We start from the raw sequence: 22676 nt of genomic DNA, 5'->3' as shown, positions 1-22676 counted from the left end.
TATGCCCACTTTCTGGAGAGTTTTTTTTTTTTATCACAAATAGGTGTTGAATTTTGTCAAAAGATTTTTCTGCATCTATTGAGATGATCATATGGTTTTTATTCTTTGATTTGTTAATGTGGTGTACCCACTGATTGATTTGCCAATATTGAAAATTCCTTGAACCCCTGTGATAAATCCCACTTTATCATGGTGTATGATTCTTTTAATGTATTGTTGGATTCAGATTGCTAGTATTTTTGTTGAGGATTTTTGTGTCTATGTTCATCAGTGATATTGGCCTGTAATTTTCTGTTTTTGGTGATATCATTGTCTGGTTTTGGTATCAGGGTGATGGTGACCTCATAGAATGAGTTTGGGAGTATTCCTTCCTCTGCAATTTCTTGGAATAGTTTAAGAAGAATAAGTGTTAACTCTTCTCTAAGTGTTTGATAGGATTCACCTGTGAAGCCATCTGGTCCTGGACTTTTGTTTGTTGGAAGTTTTTTTTTTATCACAGTTTCAATTTCAATGCTTGTTATTGGTCTGTTCATATTTTCTATTTCTCCCTGGTTCACTCTTGGGAGAGTGTACCTTTCTAAGAATTTGTCCATTTCTTCCAGGTTGTCCATTTTATTGGCATATAGTTGCTTGTAGTAGTCTCTGATGATCCTTTGTATTTCTGTGATGTCTGTTGTAACTTCTCCTTTTTCATTTCTAATTTTATTGATTTGAGCCCTCTTCCTTTTTTTCTTGATGAGTCTCAATAACGATTTATCAATTTTGTTTATCTTTTCAAAGAACCAGCAAAGAGGAAATCAAAAAATACCTGGAGACAAATGCAAGTGAAAGTACAATGATCCAAAATCTATGGGATGCAGCAAAAGCATTTCTAAGCGGTAAGTCTTAGAAAGTCAATACAGTCTTACTCAGGAAACAAGAAAAATCACAAATAAGTGACTTAACCTTACACTTAAAGCAACTAAAGAAAGAAGAACAAACAAAACCCAAAGTTAGCAGAAGGAAAGAAATTGTAAATATCAGAGCAGAAATAAATGGCATAGAGACTAAGAAAACAATAGAAAAAAATCAATGAAAATATTCTTCAGCTTTAAAAAAGAAGGAAATTCTACCATCTGCGACAACATGGATGGACTTGGAAGACGTTATGCTAAAGTGAAATAACAGTCATAGAAAGGTAATACTTCATGATTTCACTTATATGAAGTAGATAAAATAATCAAGCTCATAGAAATAGAGAGTAGACAGGTGGTTGCCAGGGGGTGGATGTAGGGGGCAGTAGGGACTTGTTGTTCAGTGGGTCTGAAATCACAGTTATACAAGATGAATAAGTTCTAAAGATTTGCTATAAAACCGTGCCTATAATTAACATGATGTTGTGCATTCTAAAACTCAAAGAGGGTAGACATCATATTAGGTGTTCTTAATCTTTTGGAGGTACCAGATGTATTTATTACCTTGATTTTGGTGATGATATAACAGGTGCATGCATATGTCCAAACTCATGAAAATGGATACATTAAATATATGCAGTTTTTGTATATTTGCTACACCTCAAAAAAGCTGGGGAAAAAAAGGTGTAGATGAATTCATTGTTTAGGACTGACGTTTGTTTTTGAATTCTCAATTTTAGTAGCTCTGGTAGTATTTGAATAGTTTATCTAAAAGTGAGTGAACAACAGGAATGAGGGGACAGTAAAAGGCACATTTTTCACTTATGAAAACTAACAATGACAGACTCAGCTGAAGTAAGTCTCTTTGGACTCAACAGGAAACTACTAGGTACAGTTGACCTGGTTTCTAAAAATTCGGATTCAAATAGAAAACACTTTGATTATGTGCAATTCTATTTGTATTTTAGAATCAGGGTCATATTTCTGTAATTGTAACCCAGCCATTTCAAGGCTCTTAGCAATTCCTTCTATATTAATCATCTTGTTTCTGGCATACCAACTATTTTTTAGTTAAATAAGAGGATGATTTTTCATATAAATTATTTTAGATAATTACTAGGCAGGAACTATGTTTAAATTTCATATAATGTTCATTAGCCAGTGCATTGTGAATGTTTCATAGAATTAGAGGGAACACATGTCTAGTAATGGAAAGGATTCCCTTACAATATTCCTAACGTTATCATCTGACTTCTGCTTGACAGTGTCCATGTTTAATCTCTTTTTTTCTATTAAATAAATAATTTTATTATGTAACTTAAGTTTTAAAATATCAGTTAAAAGGATTACATTATTACTAATTGTTAATAGGAGCATTCATTCTAATTGACAGATACTACAAATGAAAACCCTCTCAATTATTAGTCCATTTTCATTACTTAGCATTTCATTTGTTAAATAGTAGACTCCTGTATTTCAATATCTCAATGACAGCTAAATTTTCTATATGCCCTATATAGAACTGGACTAATTAAAAAAAAAAAAAAAACACCACAGAAAGATAGCAAGTCACAGCCTATGTAAGAAAATTTAATAATACAAATTTTCTTTTAATATTCTTTTTACTTTACCTAAAATTTTCTATTTTCTGCTGCATGCTGATGTGATTTTTGTGGTTGTGGAAGCTATGTACACACACTAAAAATATTATTGAAATATAAAAATTACATTGTTTTAATGGCTCTTTCATGGTTTGGAAATAAATGATACACATTATTCCTAAAGTCTACATCTCATAATTAAATTTTCAATAATAAATAAGAAATTGTGAAGTGAGTTCTATGAAACGAAATGTATATATTAAATTTATAAGATAACTGGAATTTCATCGGAAAGTTACTTTTCTTTTAAGCAAATGTCTTTAGTTACAAATTATGCAAACCATAGGAATCCACACTATTGAATTTGAAAATAAAAAACAAAGAAGCAATTCAGACTTGTTTATGCATGATCAAATTGTCTGTTTATAAAAATGAATTTATGCTGGAGGAAGAATATGACAGTTTTTCAATATCAATCCAGTGGATATTGTAGAGCTTTCACTTGTACCTATGAAACTATGCAGCTTGTCATCGAGAAATATATCCATTTCTGCAAAGTCATACAGTATCTAGATTAATGTTATTCATGTCTTATTGCCATTTACCAAAAGTAAAAAGCCTTAGGAGTTTGACCAATTAATTATTGAGTTCTTACTATGTGTGAAGTACCACAATAATAAGTCCTGTAGAAAATAGAATAAAATAAATATGTAGGCTCTCTATTCTTTAACTGTGGATACTAAAGTGTAAAAAAAGTACTTGGACTCATTTATACCTAAAATCACTAATATAAGAAGACTGCAATAAAAAAGAAAAGAACTGTGCATAAGCCAACACAATGTATTAGACCCAAATAGTTATTAGTATTTGAGTATTTTCAGAAGTTCCTTCTCTCTTGCCCCTATTAAATGACGGTAGATTTGCTGGGTTCTCAATGTCCTCAAATAAACCCATCCATTACTACTCCATACTCCCTAGAAATGGAGCATGAAGGATTCTATTTCTGTTATGATACTGGCATTGACAGAATAAAATTTTACTTTCCCTTTTTCTCCATCCTCAAATCACACTTATGATACCCAAACTACACACATTAACCACAATTAACTCTAATTTAGGGAAGGTAAAGTTGACAATTTACAATCTAGTTTATTCCAGGAACTGTGTTAGGCAATTTACTTGTTTTGTCTCATTTAATTGTCAAAACATCCCAGTCATATATATTTATTACAGATGACAAAAATGGATCAGGGAAGGAGATGTGAATTGCTTAGTAGATTTGTTACAAAGATACTAAGTCAGTAATGAGTAGAACCATCAATTATGTACACTATTTCATTCCCTTGTCATATTAGTACAGTGAGTAGTACATAGTAGGTCCTTAATTTTAAAAAGAAGTGTAGGGTTTCCCTGGTGGTGCAGTGGTTGAGAGTCTGCCTGCCAGTGCAGGGGACACGGGTTCGAGCCCTGGTCCGGGAGGATCCCACATGCCGTGGAGCAACTGGGACTGTGAACCACAACTACTGAGCCTGTGCATCTGGAGCCTGTGCTCCGCAACGAGAGAGGCCGCGATAGTGAGAGACCCGCGCACCGCGATGAAGAGTGGCCCCCGCTTGCCGCAACTAGAGAAAGCCCTTGCACAGAAACGAAGACCCAACACAGCCAAAAATAAATAAATAAATAAATAAGAATGGGAAACCCTCATTTCTAAAAAAAAAAAAAGAAGTTTAAAAATATTCATTAAGTCAGGAATCCATACTAATAGTGAAACAGGCAGAATGGAGGGGAAAGTTGGAGGAAATAAGGTATGGCAGTTTTAACAACGCACGTTTAACAACTTCTCTATTGAGAGGGGTAGTCTATATCACCTCCATTGAATATGAGTGAGTCCTATGACTTCTTTGACCAACAGACTAGGGCAGAAGTCTCACAAGTTTCTAGATTCAGGCTTTAATAATCTGCTATGTTTTACTTCTTGTCCCTTGAAATGCCCTCTTTAGGGGAAACTGGACACACATTAGAAGTCCAGTCACCTGGGCTTCCCTGGTGGCGCAGTGGTTAAGAACCCACCTGCCAATGCAGGGGACACGGGTTCGAGCCCTGGTCCGGGAAGATCCCACATGCCATGGAGCAACTAAGTCCATGTGCCACAACTACTGAGCCTGCGCTCTAGAGCCCGCGAGCCACAACTACTGAACCCGAGTGCCACAACTACTGAAGCCCATGCACCTAGAGCCCGTGCTCCACAACAAGAGAAGCCACTGCAATGAGAAGCCCACGCACCGCAACGAAGAGTAGCCCCTGCTCTCTGCAACTAGAGAAAAGCCCGCACGCAGCAATGAAGACCCAACGCAGCCAAAAATAAAATAAATAATAAAAATAAATTAAAAAAAAAAAAGAAGTCCAATTACCTGGGACCTCCATTTTGGTGAGGAATTCCAAAATGGTCATGTGGAGAGGATATACAAAAAGAAAGCAATACTGGTTATTTGCCAGTTGTTCTGCCACCCTAGTCCAGATACCAGTAATGAGTGTGAGGTAGTCATCCTGGACTTCCCAGACCCAGAACATGCCATGTGGGAAAGAACTGAAGTCCAAGACATGTGGCTGTCTCAGCCATATCCTGACATTTGTGCTACCCAGATGAAACCTAGATATCATGGTACAGAGACAGGCCATCCTGACTGTACACTGCCCAAATTCTTGATCCCCAGAATTGGGAGCCAGAACATAGATTTCAAGGGGTAGGCTTGGGCAAGACTGACTGTGTCTCTTTACCTTCACAGACATAGGGACATTGTCAGTGTAAAACAGGAAAAACGGAAAAGAAAGACTATCCTATTCCCTTTCTTCTCTCTTTAGAGAAGGGAGGGAAAGGCTGAAAGTTGAGGGAGTAATATATGCATTTTTTAACTTGTGACAGCCATTATCCAGATGTGTTTGGCTTGTGTTGGATTATGAGTCTTCCCTTCTTAGATGAGAATTTCTATATGTAGACTTAATAAACACCCCAGCTGAGTCTGTCCACAATAGCTAACCATTCTCTAGTCTCTTTTCAAACATCTCCTTCTTCAGTGTCATGGTTGTGCCTGTGTGACCCATAGCAGCAACCTCAGTTCCTGGTGCCATTTGTCTCTAGCATTTCAGGATAAAGCAATTTGTGGAGGCTAAACAAAGCATGAAAATGGAAAATCTGTCCAGGAGTTTGGGAGGCAGCATGGTATAGGTGATTTGGAGCTAGGCAGACTTGAGTTCAAATGCCAGTAATGTGACCTCTGGACAATTCTCTGATGTCACTGTTTCCATCTGCTGAGAAAGGATAAACTAAATCATGGAGATACTGTTGGGATTAGGTAAAATGGCCAGTGAAAAGCACCCAGCATATAACACAGTAGTTGCTCAATGTCAATCCATTTCCCTTCTCTTACCCTTTGAGGCTAAATAAACAAGCATCAAGAGTGAGCCTGGCTCTGTCTACTTAAGTGAGAAACTCAATGACAACTTCAATGCATCTGTGGAAAAGATGTACTCTGTGGTCACTGGACCATGGTAATTGATATTTTTATGCAGATTGGCCAGATGAACTGCAGAGCCATTTTCCGAGGTGATGCCTAGCAGTTTTGACCAGTGAGCAGGAACTCAGTATAAACATGTGGTTCTTCCATACCCATTTAAATGTCAGTGTGTGCACCAAGTTATTACCAAGAGATATGTTTCCTCTTCTTTCCTTTTACAAATAAGATTGAATACATATAATCTCCCTTAGTCTAAGTTATGTGACCTTGTCCCACATCTGTATTGTTTTAAGCTTTCTTTTTTTCTCCCTTTCCTTAAAATGTATTTCACTAAGGTAATTTAAATGATTTGGGGATCTTAAAATACATTTCTATAGATTATAATAAAGGCTGATAACTTCTGTTAGAGTTAGACCCATTTGGCTTCAAGGGACTGACACTCACGTTACTTTAAATATTGGAAAGTTATTTCAACGATCAGTGAGGAGGCAGGGAATTTAGGAAACGTGAGGGAGATTGAAGTGAGAGGGTCGTATGGAGACTAAAACTAGACCCAAAGCTGAGACCTTCTTTCTTTTCTTCTGCCTTTGGCTCAGCAATTACTTTTTCCGACACTGCTTCTCTTTTGCCTCACCCTCAACTTGGTATCTACACAGAGATTCTACCAACATCCATTGTGTATTTTCTTACAATCTCAGATTACTTATGTCTTCTATTCTCTCTCTTGGTCTTTCTCTCGGCAGCTTTTCAAACTGCCAACTGTTTTACTTTTTAAAGAGCAGTGACAAGATTGACCTCTCATTGTTATTGCAGAGGTCACCCTGCCAGGCCAGGGCAGAGGCCACAGCGGAGTCCAGAAAATGGCTGCACTTGGGCCACAGCTGTAGCTTAGACAAGTGGATTGGGGTGGTTTCTCTTAAAAGACCCTGTCATTGTAACACGCACCACAATTGGCAAGTTTAACACAATTTGAGACTTTTAGGGATATTCTTATCTACTTATTAATCAGAATTTTAATTAGCTTCTCATTTGTTATGATTCTTCTAGCCATTATGTACACCAAGAAAACTTTCCTTACCCATTCATGCTAAGATTAATTTTTCCTAGGTGCTGTCACAGCACATGTCAGGTGGCCTTGTAATTGCCTGGGTGTCCCCTCCTTTGGGATATAAATTATTTTAGAACAGAGAGTATGTTATATTTATTACTAAACTCCTATTATATGTCTACCATATGGAAAGTAATATATACATATATTATATGAATAATATATATAATTATATAATATATATATATAACCTTGAATGTGTACAGAGGATAAAACGTATTTGATTTTTCCATATCCATGAAGTAACTATTTAGAAAACACATCGATTTGGTATGTAATTTCATATGTTTAAAAACTTCAACTCATTATCTGCCACAAAGGGTAAGAAGCAGTATTAATTAAACATTATCATTAGGGCACACATCCTTTATGATCTATACTGAATGACTTTAATATAAATGGCTGTTTTAAATGATTATTTAAAAGTAATTGATTTTCTGCAAACCTCTCCTGTATACTTTAAGATGTTCAGAACATTTTCTCTATTATTTAAAAATGTGGAGCTTTTTATTATTGGCTGGTTCTGTCATTTCCTCTAGCCAAATATTTGACAGAAAAAATGTTTCCTCAAGTTGGCATATTTTTCCCAGTTCAGAAATGTTCCAGTGACATTTTAGGCTAATTTTATTTTTACCAGTCAAAAAATTGTCCTTTTCACTGAAAAAGCTTTATTGCCAAGGAAGATTAACAGGGGGTGTCAAGAATAAGAAAACATGTCAGACTTTTGTACTTTTTCTGTCAATGGGTCATTGATTTATTCAGTCATTCACAAGGTTAGTTCATTCTTTTAGAAGCAGTAGAGTCCTAGTTTACATTTTTCATATATTTAAATGATCTAATTACTGAGAGAACAGCCAGATAATATAAAACTCAGCCTGGTGTAATGGCAAATGTGGAAGCAAAACATGACAGTTCTTTCTTTAAAACTGTCTAGGGTTCTTGATATGAATACCCAAGATGCACTGGAGCTATTTATGAAAAATCAGAAGTTTCTCCTGCTGCCAAAGGCAGATATTTGTTGCTTTACTCTACTTGGGTATTGCCATTTGTGGGAACTCTCTGCTATGGCTGTAATCTTCAACCTGATTAGAATATTCATGAAAGGGAACTCTGCTATTCGAAGTGCAGAAAATAAAGAAATAAGATCTGCCAAAAAACATAAGTAACACTTTTATTTCTGTCTAAATTCTTAAGAATAATATATTTCCCTGTAGAAGCTGTTGGAAAATAATATCTTATTGACATTACGCTGAATGTTCTTGTCAGGCTGATAATCATGTCGTAGAGCCTGTTTTCCCCAAAGGGAAGGGCCTGAATTCTAATTCTTCCACAGAAGCCTAGCCAGGCTCTGACATCCCTGAGCCTGGATGGCTTGGGGGCAGGAAGAGGTAGCTAAGCCCATAGAAGAAGCCTAGACTTTACCTTCTTTAGGTGTGTCATTTTCTTGCTTTCATACTCCTTCCTCTAATATCTTTCCATCATAGTATTAATAATTATCACATCAACATACACTTTGAAAATATTTAAAAAGAACCTGTTGGGAGAATGTTCCCAGAAGGAGAGACTGATTCCTCCTTGTCTCTTAGCTTTGTTGTATTTCTTCCATTAAATTCTCAGGAGCTATGACCAGGGACTTTTATGAAAATCCAATAGCCCACAATCTGTTTCTTAAGCATGTTAAGGACATGCTAAGAATGGCTATGTTGTCCCCTTATAATCCTAATCTTTGCCCTGAGGTCAGTTCTACCTTGAGTCATATTTCCAATAAATGAAGAACTCCAGGAAGCTATTCCTTGGAAAATCAAGTCTTCTAAAAATGTTAGTAGACATATTAATTGAAAGGTTAATGGAATAATAATATAGTGATAACATCTTTTATGTATATACTAAGTGCTGGCAAATACTGTTCTAAGTGCTTTCTAAGCAATAACTCATTTTTAGATGAAGAAAATAAGGTACTGAACAGTTAAATAACTTGTCTAAGTAGGGACGAGAAGAAGCTGAGTCAAGTGAGGCACTTTACTCTCCTGAAAAATGTAATAATGCCTACAAACCCAATAATCCGGGTTAATAATATTTAAAGCAATGAATTAAAAATCAAAACATAAATCCATGATAAGCAAAATATCCAAATTTAAAATAAAGACAGGTTGTGTTTGTCTTATGACCCAGTGTGATTGTACAGATTGTACAATCAGAGCAGGTGTTTCCAATCAATTCCCTGTTCCTGAGTGTGCGCGGTTGTCATGTCCTCTTGCTGGGCACGTTCATGAAGGTTGACAGTGGTGTTCAAAAGGATTTGGCAATTCAGAGATATATCTCTATGTATCTATCGTCTATCTATACACATACACACGTACACACGTGTATATATATATAAACTCATATATACAGTATATCTATAAGACCTATGTGTGTGTATACATATAAAAGATGTATTAACTTTCTCTGCTTGGTTCAAAATAGGGAGGAATATTTAGATACATGTACATAGAGACACACATTTTCATTTTTGTCTGACTCCAGCATGGCTTGGCAGGCCCTGTGCCTAAGGCTCTACAGCCAGTATCTGGCAGAGCCAGGATTTAAACCCAGGTGGTCTGGCATCACAGTGCTCATTTTAATCTACAGACTGTCTCTCTACTGATAAGAAATGTGCAGAGTTTGCATAAAAACACAGATTTTATTCCAGGGTCTCTTAATCTTCAAGTCAAGAAACTGAGGCATTGGCTGATATTTACAGACTATTGATTATTCAAAATTTTTTGCTGATGTTTGTTACTTGGATATCCTTTGTTGAAATGTGGCAGCTTGCATAGTTTTCCTTCTTTCCTTGGACTAGTGTATCTCCCCAAATTGAATTTCAATTTCATTAATGAAAAGTTTGTATGAAGAAAAGGAAATATATAATTTTTAAATATTAAAAGTGCAATTATCATCTGAACTTTTAAAATATTTAACTCTTGAAATCAATAATATGCAACCTGAAATAATGTAATAATCATACTACTATATTGATAACAATTTCTCAAAGAAACACACCTCTGTGTAACATATGAAATGTACTGGTGGGTGCTCATTTTAAGAAGTGTTTTAAACAAAATAAATATTGGATAATAATTTATATCAGCAATGTGTGAATATCACATGAAATTATTACCATATTTTCTTTACATTGATGTGATCTTTCATAGTCTCATCTCTAAAATGAAGAGTAATTGGAAAATGTTTCTTCTAAAATCGTTATACAATTTGGAATTATTTCTATTCATGGCAGTGTTTCCTTTTCCTCTTCTTTCTTTACTTTAATTAGTGAAGGTTTACTGCACTAATGTTTTCAGTGGTTCATAGATATGTCCCATTGTTAGCATAGTTGAAAAGTAAATACTACTTCAGCTGAAAGAGTTCATGCAAGTGAGGATTTATTTTTTCTTTTCTAATTTTCACTGTGATTTTCAATAAGTCTTTACCAGGAACTTCACATTTGTACAAAATTGAACACATATTTACATATGTGAAATATTTAATTTTCATTTTCTATTGATTGGATTGAACATTTGATAGTATATATACTCCCCAAATTTTATTCTGAATTGTGGGATTCTGAGACTTTTTCTTTCTTTTGGCACCTTATTTTAAGCTGAGAACACTTTTACGTTAATATAAGAGTGATGGGGCGGGGACGGATTTCTCTAACTCTTAGGCAATTCTCTTTACTAATCTAGAAAGTAATTAGTTTGGAGAGCTGAGAGACAGGCATAGTTATTATCAAAACAGTACTGATATGTGAATTTGGGCTGGGCTTTAACTTAGGGTCATTCTCATCTGCAGAGTACTTCAGGGAAGTTTCATCTCCCTCCACTTAATTAGTTGAGAGCTACACTTGCATTTTTGTGAATAACAACTTTATACACTAACAAAAAAAAGCAAGAATATCACATCCTCTCTTTCTGGATGGTAAGAAAATTTCCCCTATCTCTTTAACTAGGTTGTTTTTAGGTTCATATAAATAATTTGTGAGAAGAATCAGTGTTTGTAATTAACAAACCTTATTTATGCAAGGGGCATACAGGCCACTTTTTTCAAATTGACATTTGCAAATCACTCTTCCTGATAAATCTGTCCATAGTTCTGGTTGTAGTAGACTGTTGAGTTTGTACAGAATTGATGCTATTACTCTAGAATATTCGGTCTTTCCCTTTCTCCTCATTTTTCCACATTTACTTGCATTGCTTCACTCTCTGGCAAAGTACCAAGCTATTTTCAGACCTTTCAGTCTCCTTTGTTGCATCCCTTCTTATCCTTTCCTTTGGACAGAATGAAAACTTTCCAAAATAAGCTTATGAACCAAGGTTTTGCCAGGTGCTGCGTAATCAGCTGACCTATTTCAGATGCAGTCTTTTTTTCTCTCCACATTTCCTGCACTCACATGTGGATATTTTCATACAGAGATATCTGTATGCAATGCCCAAGCAGTTATTTTCGTTTCCTGATTTATAGAAGGCACATATTTATGGATGTCATTTAGTTTCTTCATTTTTCAACTTCTCTAGGGCTATGTTTCCTTTAGGTTAGCTTCTTGTTATTTTTCTGAATGTGGTCCATGATTCTTTCACACCTCTGTGATTTTATTTGTACCAGTTTCTTCTCCTAAACACGAGATTCTTTTGGCATGCCTGCTGCAATGTTCATTAATCCTTTCCCAATCTATTCTTCATCACTAGATTCAGATGCTTCTGAGATGTTTACCAGGAGACTCGTCTTTTTCCTCCTCTGGACTCTCTGGCACGTTGTTGGCATTTTCTATATTCAGTAGTACATAAATATTCTCTCTCTACATGGCCTCTCTCTTTACAGGGTATCACCTAAGGAAAGCTAACCATGTCATCTCTGTGTCCCTTAGAGTACGAAACACAGCTTTCATTTCATGATACAACTAGTCCATATCAGAAATAAAAGATGAAGATTATATAAACTGTTAACCAAATGTCAAAGAAGACTGAACCTTCAGGCATTGTAATTCAGAGGGTCAGTGAAGACAATTTCTTCCTAAATCTGAGGCTTGAAACCTGGCTGCCTTTGTGTAGCACACATCTAATAGGAGGTTCTGAAAATTGAAAAGAGACTCTTCCATTTTCTAGTCATGTTTCAAATAGTTCTTTTTGAGAGGCACATGTATTCTATTTTAGAGAATGTATAGGACATTGTGTTTGCCAAATTTACACAAATTCTGTTTTTTTACAATATCATTGAATAAACACAAAGATTTCTAAGGGCTAAAGAACAGAATACGTATATTACCTGTTCTTACTCTATATATTAAATTTGGTTTCTATTTTTAAAATATTCACTTTATATCTGGGTCTTCTTTTGCAAACAGAATACTAACATTGTGAATAAGCCCCCATCTTGAATGCTTAACAGTGAGAAAAATGTCTGACTCGCCTACTTGCATTCCACTGAGTGGTAACATTTCACCAAAATTGCTTAGAAAGATTTTTGCACAAAGTACTCAAAGAGGATTTTTATATAGTTATAGTAGGTCAAGACTGAGGATTAAACTGCACAGCTTCGAAGAATCTATTAAAACCATGCAAAACTTTATGAATAATATGATTAATTCATAAAACCAATATTACCAGTGGAATGGCCAATGAAGATAGCTGAGTAGGCACAACCTAAGAAAAAACTTAAATTTAAAAAATTACAATAAAAAGTGTGAGCATCTGTTGATGAAAAGCTAGGCATATAGGATATCTTTAAGCTGAGTTCACCCATGTGGAAAATACATATATTGAATTTAAACAGTGTATAGTATCCCTGGAGTACAGGAGGCAAAGGGACTATGATGAGTTCATTTATTCAACTGAGTGCCAGGTTCTGTTCTAGGCACAGGGGATACCGCTGTGAAATCTTCTCTCTTTTACTTCATGGATCTCTAGTGATTCTTTCATATGTGGTTTATTTATGCTATTGCGAGTCATGCATTCCAACATGAAGAGAGATAAATGCATCACACTGCAAAGAAATGAAATATGAGATACATCTGAAAAGAAAAACAGGACTTAATTTTCAAACAGTAATGTGGTATTCAAGAAACTTTCTATAAACAGTACAGTGTTCCTGGACAAGTATAATTGGGCTGTGATTAAAAGTGTTCATTTGTACTTTTCTTTATTCCCTTGAGTCATGACGTCTCTTTATGCTCAGATACCCAAGTAATAGATCATTAACTGTAACCACCCATGTTTGTTCCTTTTCAATGCAATTCTATTTTAAGCATGAAAGAGAATCAAATGGCACATTACCAAAGGGTAAAAATTAGTGCAGATGAAGGATTTTAGGACAGTGTGAAAAGCTACTTTGCATCATCAAGATTTCTGCTAAATATTTAGAGATAGAGATGGGTGGGGGAAACATTTCACCATTTTTCTCTGATGAAATATAACACCTCTACATCATGTTAGGGACATGCTTTTAATCAGAAAGAACTCTTTACAAGGTGGAAAGAATATTTACTTAGGTTATGGAGTAGATTTGAGTTTGTATAAACATCAAGAAACATGGCAAGCCAGCTCTCAACTTTTGTCAATTGGTGGGAATCTGATAAAATACTGCTGGGAAGTGTCTCTAGTAAACATGGCTTAGAGACCACATAAACAGCATCTTAGGAGTTTCAGCATCTTCAAATATCTCCATTTGACACAGCTCCCTCTGCATAAGGAATTCAGATTTAGTCCCAGACCAGCAAGTTTAAAACCTAAATTAGACCTAACACAGTCAGGGCTATATATATACTCTGTAGAAAGGTGAATAATGGGATAGAGGATGAACTCTTGAGATTTTATGAAGCACTGAATCAATATCAGTAGACTACCAGGAAAAAGAAAATCTTTAGGATGTTTTCTCCTTAACTAGATGGGCAAATCTGACTGTTTTATAGATCTGTGACTTGTTAATGGCAGTAACCTCACATTCTGTTTCTTTTTATTCTCACATTTAGTGAAGTACTCTAATTCCTCTGCATACAAATACATGTTGTTGACCAATTATTAGGGAAAAGCATAAAATCAGAAAACATGAGTTTTTTGCTATAGACCTAGAATATTAAAAGTTGAAATAGACATGAGGTTGAGAGAGACATTATGGTTATAACCAGTAAAATCAGCCTGAATTAAAAAAAATTTTGCCATTCAATAGCCTGAGGACCAGATTCTCAAAATATTTCTCCTAAATATTTATAAAACCAAGGCTTCATTGCATAATATATCTATGTTCACTTGGAATTAAACACATGCACAGTAGGACAAATGGCACAGCCATCCCCGTCTCTACCAGTAGTACCAAGTAACGTGGTTGTGGAAGATGTGATAGTTATCTTTTAAGACAACGATTTCAAAGAAATTTGGGAACGTATTTCAGATTTCCATACATTTTTCTTGCTAATCTGATAGTGAATAAAAATATCTAAATTAATCTGACTCATTTTTGTTTCAAAACCATATAGCTCTGTGCGATAATTATTCACTCATATATTCAAAATAGAAAAAATACATAATGCTAGGAAAAATACTTTTTGAGAATATACTTAGGATTTTTTTTAAAAAGGAATATGGGACTTCCCTGGTGGTGCAGTTGTTAAGAGTCCGCCTACCAATTCAGGGGACACGGGTTTGATCCCTGGTCCGGGAAGATCCCACATGCTGCGGAGCAACTAAGCCCGTGCGCCATAGCTAGTGAGTCTGTGCTCCAGAGGCGGCAAGCCACAACTACTGAACCCCGCATGCCCTAGAGCCCGCATGCTGCAACTACTGAGCCCATGCACTGCAATTACTGAAGCCCGTGCTCCTGGAGCCCGTGCTCCGCAGCAAGAGAAGCCACCGCAATGAGAAGCCTGCGCACTGCAACGAAGAGTAGCCCCCACTTGCCACGACTAGAGAAAGCCCACGTGCGGCAACGAAGACCCAACGCAGCAAAAAATTTTAAAAATTAAAAAAATTTAAAAAAGGAATACATGTATACCTTATTGGGAACATTTTATTCTCCACTAAGGATTTAACTAAAGACATTTATACAAAGTTTTCTGTATTTTAAAATAGCTTTAAAATTTTTTCTTTCAAATATACAAACCAGCCAGCAGTAAACCTAAATCTTAATCTAAGAAAATTAACACCTAGGTGAATTTTCTTACAGATTTGGTAACACACTTATATATATATTAAAAAAAAAAAAAAAAACAGGATCAGAATTCACACACCACTTTATAATCTCCTTATTTTTTCCACTTAGTAATATATCAGGACCTCTTTTCCATATTATCACATATCCCACAGAATCATTTATAGAATCTTTCCCCTATGGTTTTTTTCTCATTGTGTTTAATAATGTCATATAAACAAAGGGATCTTCTCCATCCTGTGGTGAGAAGTAGTCTATATGAATAACCCTCTCCATTGCCTAAATAAAAATTAGAACCACAAAAGCCCTTGAGTTTTCACTTCTTGCTGAGTTTTCCAGGAGCTTTAAAATGAACATACTGTTTAGTTGTTTCTCACAGGAGGTAGGAAGGGGTGATCAAGATGGAACATTTCAGAAGGCAAAGTCAGTAACATTTAATGAATCTCATTCCTCAATCAGATGTGATGAATGGCAGATACATTTGTCTGAATGCTAGGTATTCCACTGATAACTTGTATGGATATTTTCAGGGCAGTGTACACGCACAGAGATTTTGTGAAGAAAAATTTAAATTTCCTAGGTTACCAAGTGAGGGATTCACTAAATATTTGAGTATTTGTATAATTAGATGTTGCAATACACCAAATTACAAAAGGAGATCTCAAAAAAGTAAATAACTTGACTTGAAAAGCATTAGAACAGGTAAGATTGATGAGCACTATTTCATATTCATTACACCTTAAAATATTAGTTATTAATATTTATAGATATATTTAATGTGTTTTTCCATAGCGGAAACCATAGTTTCTCAAAATACATATCATCCTACTTCAAGGATGATCAGAGCGCCAGTTTTTGTGGGACTGATGGTTTTTCAAGAGGTGGGACTATGAGGGTTACATCAGGGAGTGTTTGGAACAAACCAGATAGTTGGTCACCTTACCTGCTTTGGTCTCACAGCCTTGCCTGTCCACAGGGAAATAACTGTAATATTGTTGGAAGTGTAAACATAAAGGTCTGTAGGAAAATTAAAACTCTAAACTAACAGAAACTATCAAGATAATAAGACCCACAGGCAAAGGCTGGCTGCTGATCAGTCTAGGAAATAATTTCCTCGAAAGTTCTGTTACCTACAGTTTCGTGGAGGATCTTAACTGGTCAAGAGATGATAGTCTACTTGGGTCTTAAAGGCACAGTCCTTTATACTTAGCATCTGATATTCGTGGCAAATTGAAAACTGTTTAGGGAATCCATTTAATATACATTTTCTGATTTTTGGCATAAAATGCTTCATAATACCCTTTCATTGGTTGGTTTGTTTAATATCTGAAAAACCTCTAGCAATGTTTGCTTTGTCTCTTCTGACTTTGGTCATTTAAACCTTCTCTCACACTCTTACTGTTCACTCATGCCAGAATTATCTCATTTTAATTAGATATTTCAAAATATGAATTTTGTTTACCCTTACCATTGTTTCTTTTTTATTTTATTAGTAAGTGTCATCTCTATGATTTTCTCCCCTCAACATTCTCCAGGTGTATCTGCTATTTTTCTGAATTCTGGCAGCTAAGTTCTTTAATTTCTGAATTTTTTCTTTTTTCTAATATGTATATTTATTTTTAATTAATTCCACAATTTTATTGTATATTATTTTTATTAACATTCCATTGAAATTAATTAATTTTAAAATTTGTTACTTTTTTCTTTGCTTTCAGATTGATTGTATATTTTTTACCATTACACCCCACTTCTCCACATATTAATTTAGAAGTACATACTGCTTTTATTCTTTTAAAGTTTACCCCAGTACTTATAACATGCGTAACTCTTCCTATACACTCTTGCTCATTCTGATCACATCATTAATATGTTTACACACTCTCAACTGTGCATAATATGAATCTAGAACCATTTGCTTGATTTTAAGCTTCTGATCTGGCTGACTTTTTCAGTCTTATCTACCACAAATTTCTTTAAATTCTCCATCATTCTAGATTGAACTCTTCACTATTACTCCCTCTTTGTTCCGTTTTCCACTCTTGGTTCCACCTGTAATATTCTTCTTTAATATTAAAAAAATGTAGTAATCTTATAGTCTTCAATCCCCAGTTCACATAATGTCAATTTCTCATAGGTTTCCCTGGCCTCTTCAATCAAAAACTTAGTTTCCCTTCCTTTCAACTTCTTGGCACTACATGTGTAACTCAGTTTCAATCTTAAATTACCTTTATTTCAGTACATATATTGGGTGCGCCAAAAGGTTCATTCAGTTTTTTTCCGTAAGATGGCTCTAGTAGCACTTCGTTGTCTTTAACTTCATATGAAACCATTTTGTTAGATTGTATGTGACAGCTGTCATATCAGCGTGCATTTAAAAAAGACATCAAAATTGGTGAATTTTTGTGTAGCCATTTTAATACTGAAGATGGAAGAAAACAGCAACATTTTTGGCATATTATGCTTCATTATTTCAGGAAAGGTAAAAACGCAACTGAAACACACTAAAAGATTTGCGCGGTGTATGGAGAAGGTGCTGTGACTGATTGAATGTGTCAAAAGTGGTTTGCGAAGTTTTGTGATGGAGATTTCTCACTGGACGATGCTCCACAGTTGGGTAGACCAGTTGAAGTTGATAGCGATCAAATCGAAACAATAATTGCAAACAATCAACATTATACCACGCAGGAGATAGCTGACATACGCAAAATATCCAAATCAAGCACTGAAAATCATTTGCACCAGCTTAGTTATGTGAATCGTTTTGACATTTGGGTTCCACGTAAGTTAAGCGAGAAAAACCTTCTTGAGCATATTTCGGCATGCAATTCTCTACTGAAAGGTAATGAAAACGTTCCGTTTTTAAAACAAATTGTGATGGGCGATGAAAAGTGGATACTCTACAACAATGTGGAATGGTAGAGATCGTGGGGCAAGTGAAATGAACCACCAACAACCACACCAAAGGCTGGTCTTCATCCAAAGAAGGTGATGTTGTGTATATGGTGGGATTGGAAGGGAGACCTCTATTAGGAGCTCCTTCCAGAAAACCAAATGATTAATTCCATCAAGTACTGCTCCCAGTTAGACCAACTGAAAGCAGCACTCAATGAAAAGCATCCAGAATTAGTCAACAGAAAACGCATAATCTTCCATCAGGATAATGCAAGACCGCATGTTTCTTTGATGACCAGGCAAAAACTTATAGCTTGGCTGGGATGTTCTGATTCATCCGCCATATTCACCAGACATTTCACCTTTGGATTTCCATTGATTTTGGTCTTTCCAAAATTCTCTTAATGGAAAAAATTTCAATTCCCTGGAAGACTGTAAAAGGCACCTGGAACAGTTCTTTGCTCAAAAAGATAAAAAGTTTTGGCAACTTGCCTGAAAAATGGCAGAAGGTAGTGGAACAAAAGGGTGAATATGTTGTTCAATAAAGTTCTTGGCGAAAATGAAAAATGTGTCTTTTATTTTTACTTACAAGACCAAAGGCACCTTTTGGCCCACCCAATATTTCGACTCTCCTAGAGAATACACATGAGTTTAAATGACAACGCTTTTATCATCTTTGCATTTCCTATCATGCTTGGCCAATTGCTTTGTCTGTAATAGGTGCAGTAGAAATGTAGAAGGTTGATTGAATAAATGAATGAATGAACCAGTTGGCATAGGATAATGCCACATTGTCCTAGGCTGATTGGAAATTGGCATCCATTCAGTGAGACACTCTAAATTGTTTCCACAACAAAGTTGCATGCTTCATATAGTAGATAGTCAGTGATTGATCCTATTAAATTGGAACAGCACCTGTTTCTCTTTTAATGTATTTTCAGTGCATATCAAGCATGCTTGATAATGCGGGCTTTAATTGTTCTAAATTGGATTGAGTCTACCGAAATAATAAATGAGGCAATTTTGTCTTCAAAGACAATGGACTTTAATGAGAATATTTCTGTATCTGGCAATTTGCAGTCATAATTTATTTATATCAGGGCTCATGATTCATCATTACAATTTCTTTCAAATTTTGTAAGAAAAATCATCTCTGTGAGTACAAGTATCTTATTCTGGCAGCTGTTCTTCACTAGCTGATATTTTCTGCAAGCTCTAAACTTAACATTAGCAGCTTTCAGCATAATTTTTCTTTGTTTACATTTGGAATATGTTCACCATATAAAAACAGTCTCAACATAAGAATGCAAGGAAGACATAACTGTAGTTTAACAGGGCTTGCTAGCAAACTCTAGTCTTCTTTCAGCCCAGGTGAGCGTGATGGTAGCAGAAATCATCCCTTCCCCATGGTGAGAATCTATAAAAAGAAACTGGATCAAATTATTTTCTCCAAAAGTCTCATTGTACCCAAAGGTTTCTCTAGAAACATTTGCTTTGTGAAGATTTAGCTACTTCCCAAAGGTTCTAAAGAATGATATTTATTTTTTATTGTTTTTTCAAGTAACTGTAATCTCCGGTTGCTGGGGAAGGAATGGGTTGACATTATTGCAGCATTATAGTAGTATTTTTAACCAATTTCAATCTCTATTTATTAATTTCATTCTATCTGTGGTCATTTTGTGACAGATCCATCAAGAATCTGTAAAGCAATTCAGAGGCTGGGGAATACCTAGGTAATGGCTGACTACCTGAAACTTTATAGCTGCTTTCAGAATCACCAGGGGGATAATAAAAGGTCCTGGAATAAAAGCAGGAGGTGGAAGAAGAGGGTGGCTACTTAATTTGCTTCTTCTTCTTGCAAAAATATTTGGCTAAACTGATGTCCAATATACGCAGGTCATATTAATTCCCTTATCAGTTTGTTTTAACATTACTGTAATTATTTACACACACACACACTCATTTGTTGCATCTGTATTGAAATTAATTCCTATAAATGTTAAACAGAAAAGTCAGGAACTGATGCTGAGAAGAGGCATTCCAAACCAAAGATTTACAGGTTGGAGTTTTAGCCTCAGATTAAAACAGTCAAACACATAAACATGCAAACATGAGACATGAAGCAACGATGCTTTGTGTGAACGTATGTCTGTCTGACCACAAACAAAAAATAAATATACCTTATTCCTTGAGATAACCTTCCTCATAGATAGACAACCTAGAGCAGTGGGAATAAAATGTACTTTGGAGTTGGACAAAATTACCTGCTGCAGATACGTCACTTACTAGTGTTGACAAATCACTTCACCTCTCTGAACTTCAGCCTCTTATTTTGTTAAATGGAGTGAATATAATCTATATCAAAAACCAATGAGAGAGTTAATGGAAATGACATGTAGAAAGTGCTTGGCATATAGAAGGCATTCAGGTAACATTAGTTCCATCTCCTGGTTATAATTGTTTAGTTTCCCATTAGAAAATATAGAACTCAATTGCATTGAGAAATGCTTGAATATAGGCTGGTTTCAGCCCTCAATATGGACTGTCTTGAACTAAATTTTAAGACCCACCACCACTGTACTATAGTCCATTCATACAAGAAGCAATCTGAGCTGTTTCTTGTCCACATCCTTGGTTTTAATGATTCACTGCCTCATCAAAACCTGGCTCCATTATTAACCTTCAACTTCCTGGCCCTGTCTTTAAAGTACAAATTTAGACTGGGTTCTACATTTCAATCTGACAATGGTGCGTTCACTTTCTCACTGGCTCCTTGTTGAGATACACCTATTTCTACTTTCCTCACTGCCAGCCCTTAAGGATCCCTGGATTTCTCCAGGTTAAGATATATTTTTATAATCAGATATGGCAAATTTCAATACCCTTGGTGGTAGACAGTGACCTCAGCTTCAATTTGAAGAGTATAATTCTCCCATATCTTTAAATTCGTCATTAGGGTAAACATAATTGAAAGTCAAGGAATTGGTGGACATTGTGAGGGAACTGTCCAGGTAGAACTTTTGAAGACATATGAAATAAAGTGAATGTTCCTGAACATTAATGCATTTTGAGGCCAGTCATTGAGAAAGTAGAGCCTGAGTGGGTCCTAGAAGAAAGGAAAGCATCACCGGTTGTGAATAAGAAGACGAAGGAAGATGGAGTAATTGTGAGGAGATGAAACATCATGATCCTAAGCTTCAAAGTGGAAATGACTATTGCATGTGCTAGGGAGAAGACAACTTGTCTTTGGGTGGATATCCTACTGAGAGTAGTTCACACAGGTCCTTGATTCTTTAAGATAGCCCCTTTTTCTTTCCTTTTTTTTTTAACATCTTTATTGGGGTAAAATTGCTTTACAATGGTGTGTTAGTTTCTGCTTTATAACAAAGCGAATCAGCTATACGTATACATATATCCCCATATCCCCTCCCTCTTGCGTCTCCCTCCCACCCTCCCTATCCCATCCTTCTAGGTGGTCACAAAGCACGGAGTTGATCTCCCTGTGCTATGCGGCTGCTTCCCACTAGCTATCTATTATACATTTGGTAGTATATATAAGTCTATGTCACACTCTCAGTTCGTCCCAGCTTACCCTTCTCCCTCCCCATGTCCTCAGGGCCATTCTCTATGTCTGCGTCTTTATTCCTGTCCTGCCCCTAGGTTCCTCAGAACATTTTTTTTTCTTTTTTTTAGTTTCCATATATATGTGTTAGCATATGGTATTTGTTTTACTCTTTCTGACTTACTTCACTCTATATGACAGACTCTAAGTCCATCCACCTCACTACAAATAACTCAATTTCGTTTCTTTTTATGGCTGACTGATATTCCACTGTATATACACTGTATATATGTGCCACATCTTTTTTATCCATTCATCTATCATTGGACACTTAGGTTGCTTCCATGTCCTGGCTATGGTAAATAGTGCTGCAATGAACATTGTGGTACATGACTCTTTTTGAATTATGGTTTTCTCAGGGTATATGCCCAGTAGTGGGATTGCTGGGTCCTATGGTAGTTCTAGTTTTAGTTTTTTAAGGAACCTCCATACTGTTCTCCATAGTGGCTGTATCAATTTACATTCCACCAACAGTGCAAGAGGGCTCCCTTTTCTCCACACCCTCTCCCGCGTTCATTGTTGGGGTTTTTTTTTTGTTCTTCTTTCTCTAATTGCTTTAGGTGTAAGGTTAGGTTGTTTATTTGAGATGTTTCTTGTTTCTTGAGGTAGGACTGTATTGGTATAAAGTTCCCTCTTAGAACTGCTTTTGCTGCAGCTGATAGGTTTTGGGTTGTCGTGTTTTCATTGTCTTTTGTTTCTAGGTATTTTTTGATTTCCTCTTTGATTTCCTTAGTGATCTCTTGGTTATTATGTAGTGTATTGTTTAACCTCCATGTGTTTGAATTTTTTAGAGATTTTTTCCTGTAATTGATATATAGTCTCATAGCGTTGTGGTTGCAAAAGATACTTTATATGATTTCAATTTTC

The sequence above is a fragment of the Eschrichtius robustus genome, chromosome 13, assembly GCF_028021215.1.
Source record: "Eschrichtius robustus isolate mEscRob2 chromosome 13, mEscRob2.pri, whole genome shotgun sequence".
NCBI classification, from domain to species: Eukaryota; Metazoa; Chordata; class Mammalia; order Artiodactyla; family Eschrichtiidae; genus Eschrichtius; species Eschrichtius robustus.
Note: the sequence above shows the minus strand (reverse complement) of the source record.